Here is a 6,538-nt window from a genome sequence, read left to right as displayed (position 1 = left end):
GTTGTTTGCAGGTAGTGAATACCTCATGAACCAATCTCGAGCAATCAATGTTAGGTCAAAAATAAAAAATCAATATGGTCAATGGGGAGAATAAGTAGGCTCGCAAAGGTTCGCGTCACCTACCCTTTCACTATCTGCAAAGAGGGGACCTATTTTTCCCTGTTTGCAGACAGAGAATCTCCAGAAAACAATCTATAACAGTTAATCAATGGGGGAGGGGCAATTGTTCAGTGGGGGAGAAAGATAGGTCCGACGGATGCGTACCTATCCTTCACTGTTTATAAAGGGAGAGCCTGTTGTTTCTCCGTTTGCAGACAGCGAATCTCCAAATAAATTAACAAAAAGTAATACTAGTATTTTCTCATCAATTATCAATCACTTTCAATTATCAATCACTTTCACAATTCGTCGTGTTTACACGACCTTACCCGGACCGCATGGACAGTTTCTTGTCTTCCGAATCCAGCGCCCGATCGTCCTCTTCTCTTCGTACTCCTTGTGGCACTCCTGATGGTTCCCAGTCAGGACCGCAGATCACTCGAGAGAGGTCTGTTCGGAACCAGTGAAGTTCGGATGATCAGCTGTCAGACGAGGGTCTATCGGACAGGGTACCTTCCGATCGTTGCAGTCGTTCACTCTGTCGTCAGGACCTCTCCCACTGGATCCACGAGTCGCTGATGGGCCCCACGTTTGGGACGCCAATTGTTAAAAAGGGGTTCAAAGACAACCAGTAACCAAAGACCCTTTTCTGTTGCCCGGCGGTGTCGCCTCTATGACCCACCAATATTAATCAATGAAGAAGCAGGCGCTGGAGACTGGAAGGCAGGAAACGGGGATTTTATTCTCTCCGGAGGAGAACACATCAATTCAGACAGCAAGTATCGTCACGAGGTGCTCTAACCACATCTCTGAGGCCTGGCCTCTTATACTAGGGTTTATGACCTTTATTGCACGTAACACATTCTCGCAACACTTTGATATTTGAAAGAACATCCTCGGAATCTCCCCTTCAGGCCCGTTCCCACATACATTCACAGTTGAATTCCCCACCCCGGTCACAACAGGTGATGATTGTCGCGCAGCAGGGCCTTCCGTCGATTCACGGAATGCGTGGGGTTTGATCGGATCTCATAGGGTGGGGGCTTTGATCAGCTCGAGGGTCTTTTGATGGGGAGGGGAAGCTTCCTACTGTACAGGGTAATAAACAGTATCCGCAGGGCCAGGTGGCGGCCTGGGAACAGGGACACAGGGAAAGGGGGTTTGCATCAAAAGGGTCCGGGACCATGAAAGGAATGAAGGGAGGTGTCGCGCTGGGAACAGGATGGGATTCTGTGGCGGAGCTGCGCTGAAGAGGGGTTTATGACCCAAGGCATGAGAGAGCGGGGGTTGTCAGCGTGCGGGGGATGTTTGCGAGGTTAAGAGAGAGAGAGAGAGACGCGCCGGCTATCAGCGAGGGGCAGGGAGGCCATGGTGCTCAAAATGGCTGCCGCTTACGCGCACGAATGGGCTCGGAAGGGGGCAAGATGGCGCCGATAATGTTCACTAAACTGTATTAATTTTCCACAGTCTTTACTCCCATACCTGCCCCTTTGATCCTCAGGGGAACATTCCCTCTCCATGCGTTTTGATCCAGAGACTTCGGAGTCTGACAACACAGCAGGTCTCTTCCCATGGTCATAAATAGAGCTATTTCTCTGCTCTAAATCTGCCAATGCCACCTAAACGATCCATTCAATCGTATTTTTCTTCACCTCTCTAAATGTAGGTTTACTTCTTTTGGGTGAAGGAGATCTAACCTGGAGCCGTTTGAGGCGGAGCAAGAAGCATGCCTGCTTGCCCTGAATTGCTTTCACATGGATATTAACAAGAGGACCCAGGAACAGGAAATCAGCACTCACAACCTTCAGAACTACATTTATCATGAGAACTCTGTGGCCGCCAAAGACTTTATAGCAAGGCGTTCCAAATTGCCTGCCTTCCTGGTTTCTTAAAAATAAAGTGTGCACATGCGCTGTCCAATTTTCATGTACTGCGCATGTGCACTTGTCATTTCTACCAATGTTCTTTGCTCAATGAAGGATGTGGAGCAGAAAATCGACAAGAAATTCCAGCCACATCTTTGGTAATAACTTATCAGTAAGGATTCAAAATGCAAAAGAAAACATAGCAGTCTTCTGCCAACCTCTTGTACAGCTTCAAGCCAAGCAGAAGAACGAGTCCAACTCTTCCGCCAAATTCGAATTAAATCAGAGTTGTAATCGATTGAAAATATACATCCACTTTGGGGTATGCTCGAATATAGCAGGGAACAATCCAACGACAGGAACGAGGGTTCAAGTCCTGGCCATGATCTCTTCCTGCTCCTGCAGTCATCGTCTCAGTCTAGACAGGAACAAAACAGGAGGATGCTGGGGATAAAAGCCTCTTTATGGCACCCAGCAGGCTGGGGGGGGGTTCATTTTCAGCATTCCTGTGGATTTCCCGTCTCAGTGAGGTGGATCAACTCATAAGCAATGACTAGAATGAGGCAGAGAGACATAGAGGCAATATATTCTGCAAGTGTTTTGTAGTTAGAAAAAGCAGGTGCGTACTGAAGTCCATGGCACTTGTCACTGATGAGTGGTGAGCCAATAATAGTGTTTTACTGGGCCCTTTACCTTGCCTGACTAGAAAATGGTCACTGTACCAGTTCACTGTTATTTCCTGGGCAAGTCATGTCGCTGAAATCCACCCGTTCCTCCTCTGCGGTGCACACTGCACTGCACTTCCTTGCAAACCTCCTCTGGATGTGCAGCAAACACAGTAGACTCAAAGCATTCCAGCAACAGGAGTGTTAGTTCACACTAGGCAAGACTTTAGCCAGAGCTGGGCTGGGCTGGTCATAAAAGACAGAGGAACAATCCCTGGTATCCCTGAGACTAGGGCTGTTTTTACATTTCCTGTTAGCAACACTGACCCAGTGACATTGCTTTCTTAGGACGGGAGACATTTCTCATAACTGTAGGGAAGTGCTTCCTGATATCGACAGACCATCAAGCATTGGAACTCTTCATGACTTTATCTTCGGGACCCCCTGTAACCAGTATACTTAGAACCTTGTCCAGTAAAACGAAACGTTTTGCTTCTTTTTTTATTTCTTAAAATCTTTTTATCAGGCAAGGAAATAATCAATGGCAGTACTTATTACCTTTGTGACAAATAAGGAAGTCCTTTAAAACATTTCGCTCCGCGCCTGGGGCAGGGATAAGGCAGGCAATCCAGGCTGGCAGCAAATCCAAAATGTTGGCATGAGGGCAAAAATTCCAAAGTGACGCCAGCTGAGACATGCTTTCTAAGAGGTAACTGTGTACAGCATTTCAAGGAATTGTTTCAGAACACTCCTGCATTGTAGTTTCATAAATCGCGCACTCAGCCAAAGGGCGCTGGAACACTTTACAGGAGCACCCGTTATATTACACAAGGTCACGTTCATTTTAAAGCACGGGGAGATTAAATGATGTGCTAAGAATTACCTGACGGTGAGCCGACGTTGGGACTCGAACGCGGTTCTCTAGTTACAAAGTCGGCAGCCTTAGTATCTATATTTATGAGTTCAAGTTTCGTACTTAGTGGTTTAAAGATTGCATGTCTTGCCACCGTCAAGGGTGTACACCCTGAACGTGCAGCGAGGCGGAGCTTGGAATGCGGCCAAAGGGCAGGTTGCCAGCAAATAGCAGAGGAACAGGAAGAGGCTGGCCGAGTGCCTTGCTTCTAAATGGACATGAGAAGTGGCAGTCACACGCAAGGAAGAGCTGCACAACCCTTCAAAGTTCAGGACGGACCCCCTTCAATCTGCGGAGTCTGTGACATCCTTTGCTAAAGCCGAACAAGTAAGTTATTTACTTGAAATAGTTTTTATCCTCATTTTATAGGACTTTTAAGCAGACGCTTTCTACTGTTTCTCATCAGTCACAACTTGCTGCTGTGTTTTTATTATGTCTGCTACGCTCTTTTGTGCTAGAATGAGAGCCTGGTGGTGTTATGCAGAGCTTAAGCACATGGAAGCAGCTGGCAGTTTTTGAAAATGAATTTTATGTAGCTGAAGCAATGCCCGTTGCTTGCATGTTGAAGTTAGTGAAATGCAAAGTTGAAAGTGTTTCAACAGCTAAATTGAGCAATAGCGCTCTAGGCAACGCGTTCTCTCTGCAGCGCGTGAATGCAGTGTGGCAGTGCAGGCAGGCTCTGTCTCTAGACCGGCGGCAATCTTTATTGTACGAAACTCTATAAAATACACATGGCTGTCTCACTCTCGTGGCAACAGTCTAACACAGCTCTGAAACGCAAAACCAAGCAGCCTGCAGGCTACTTGCTTTACATTTCGCCAGTGCCATATTCCTGCGAGGTTTGTGCATGCGTTTGTTCTGAACAAAACATATATTTTTGTTTGCCAGAAAGAGCGTGGAGTCAACGCAGATGAGAGTTCAAGGCTGTTCGCACTCTACATGTGTGTGTGTGTGTCAGCGCCTGGTGTGTTAGGTGATCGCGGAAGAAGGCAGCTTAGTGTAAATGTTTCCTTTTGATTAAAATGTTCACGGTGCCATACTACATACCTTGTAGCCAGAAATGTATACCCCCCCCCCCTCTTTAAACCACATCTCAAATTGCAATGAGCCTACAGTCGAGACACGTGATGCCCGCAGTCCTTCAAGGTGTGTAGGTCTCGTAGGAGCAGGTAGCACTGGAGCTCAGAGTCCTGAGGGGCTCACAGAAGTCTGAATATTGCTGTGTTGCATTATTCAAACACCATGCTGGGTGCCCACTTCCTTCCTTGCAGTGGGGACCATGGCTCACTGGTGACAGTACTGAGTCATTCAGGGGACAACAGTCCCCAAGGAAATTCTGAAATATCCTTAATTTCCTATATTCTTTTTTTCTGTCCTTTTCCTTCCTTCACTCACTCAATCACTATTTCTGTCTTTTGTCCCATCTTTTTCCCTGCCAGTCATCCATCATGCTCTTCATCCATCTTTCCTTCATTAAATCCAACCAACTATCCTTCTTTTTCCATCCACCCTTCTCTCCCTCCATCATCCATCCACTTCTTATCCCCACCACCCTTCACCCCCTTCTTTCCATGTCCTCTTGTTCCATTTGTTCTCCCACCCTACACAACTCATACTATCCTCTTGCAGTTGTATTTATTTGCTTCTTATAGGACACCAACCATCTCTCGTCAAAGTTAAAAGACCTAAAAACAAACATTAAACTTGTGTATGTTAATCAGAAATGCCTGGTGGCAACCACCCTGACCCCACTCACGCTGCTAAAGGGGGTTCATAACGCCACTTCTTGTAGTCTCGGGGTGACACACACTGATTTGTCAACAACTGTTGACAGTCTTGGAAGTAAAGCTATCCCTGTTTGCAGTAATGAACCGTCCCCTTGTAGTTGTGTGTTAGATGATCTTTTATCTATAGTTTCTGCGTTACCATTTTCTATGTATAGCATTATCTAAGACAATTCGATTTTAATAAAATTATGCATATAATATACGTACTCAAAGGACAATTCAATCGTTCTGTCAATTCCTATTCATTCATTGGTTTGTTGTCATTCCCAGTTTTCTTCCCCCTGTTAGTGTACAGCCCACTTTAACCGCTGTCCAACTTCAATATGAGTGATGACATTCTGAGCACATCCCCACACAAAGTAGTTCCCTTCAGTGACAGGGACAACTATGGCAATGTATGCTTTTGAGACCATAGAAATATTTGAGCTTTTAGTAATTAAATTTTTATGTGGTGCTCGAGAGCCCTGCAGCTCTCAAGTTCTTTTTACACTGACCATGACAGAACAAAATATACATTGACAAAAACAAAAGGTTAGCTTTTAAATCCAGACCTGTTAGCTTTTCCAGTGCTCAATTGTTACCTTGGCCATACAAATATCTTATCTTTGGTTCTCAGAAGGGTACCACCACAATAGCTGATGCCACTGCCATTCCAACAGACACACTTTCTTTACACAGTTTTACACAGTCTTCTGAATGTTGCACTTTCTTTACGCCCTCTTCTGAATGTTGCTGGGTTCATATTTCTTTGTCAGGCAAGAACAGGTGTGCTATGTCTGTCTGAAGAAACATCCCAAAATAAAAGGACCTGGCCTGGCAGTTTACGCTGGATATTTCCCATGAGGAGTAGGGTCAACACTGATTTGTATATGACTGGGTCCAAACTGGGGTAAGGTGGCGGGCAAAATAACAATGGATTAAACCCATATCTGTTTGGGGGTGAGTGTTTAAACTCTCCGTCCATCATCTTCTTGTGTTTGCTATGTTTGTCTGAAGCCAGCTGTCTAGATGAGAAACTGTAATCTGACAAATCCTCCTAATCTGCATCAATCTAATTTATTTTGCCTCTACTTCCAAGTATCTTTTTGCCCAAAAAATTGTAATACGTCCCATGACATCTCTCTTCATTTCCCACACATAGCAGTGTGATCACAGGAGCACTTAATGTCTGGCGATGGGCACACAGTGGCGTTCACAGCTTGTGCTCTT

The 6,538-nt window shown here is 45.5% G+C and overlaps 1 protein-coding gene across 1 annotated transcript in view; it reads left to right on the top strand.

The window, feature by feature from the left end:
• Positions 1 to 3,634: 3,634 nt before the first annotated feature.
• The window catches only part of SQOR (sulfide quinone oxidoreductase), a 281,588-nt gene continuing 278,684 nt past the window's right edge, over positions 3,635 to 6,538 (top strand). The window contains exon 1 of the mRNA XM_086958258.1: positions 3,635 to 3,869. The gene's annotated coding sequence lies outside the window, so the exon portion shown is untranslated. The remainder of the gene's footprint in view (positions 3,870 to 6,538) is intronic.

The sequence above is a fragment of the Lissotriton vulgaris genome, chromosome 2_1 (assembly GCF_964263255.1).
Source record: "Lissotriton vulgaris chromosome 2_1, aLisVul1.2, whole genome shotgun sequence".
In the NCBI taxonomy this organism is placed as follows: Eukaryota; Metazoa; Chordata; class Amphibia; order Caudata; family Salamandridae; genus Lissotriton; species Lissotriton vulgaris.
Note: the sequence above shows the minus strand (reverse complement) of the source record. Positions and strands in the feature narration are given on the sequence as shown.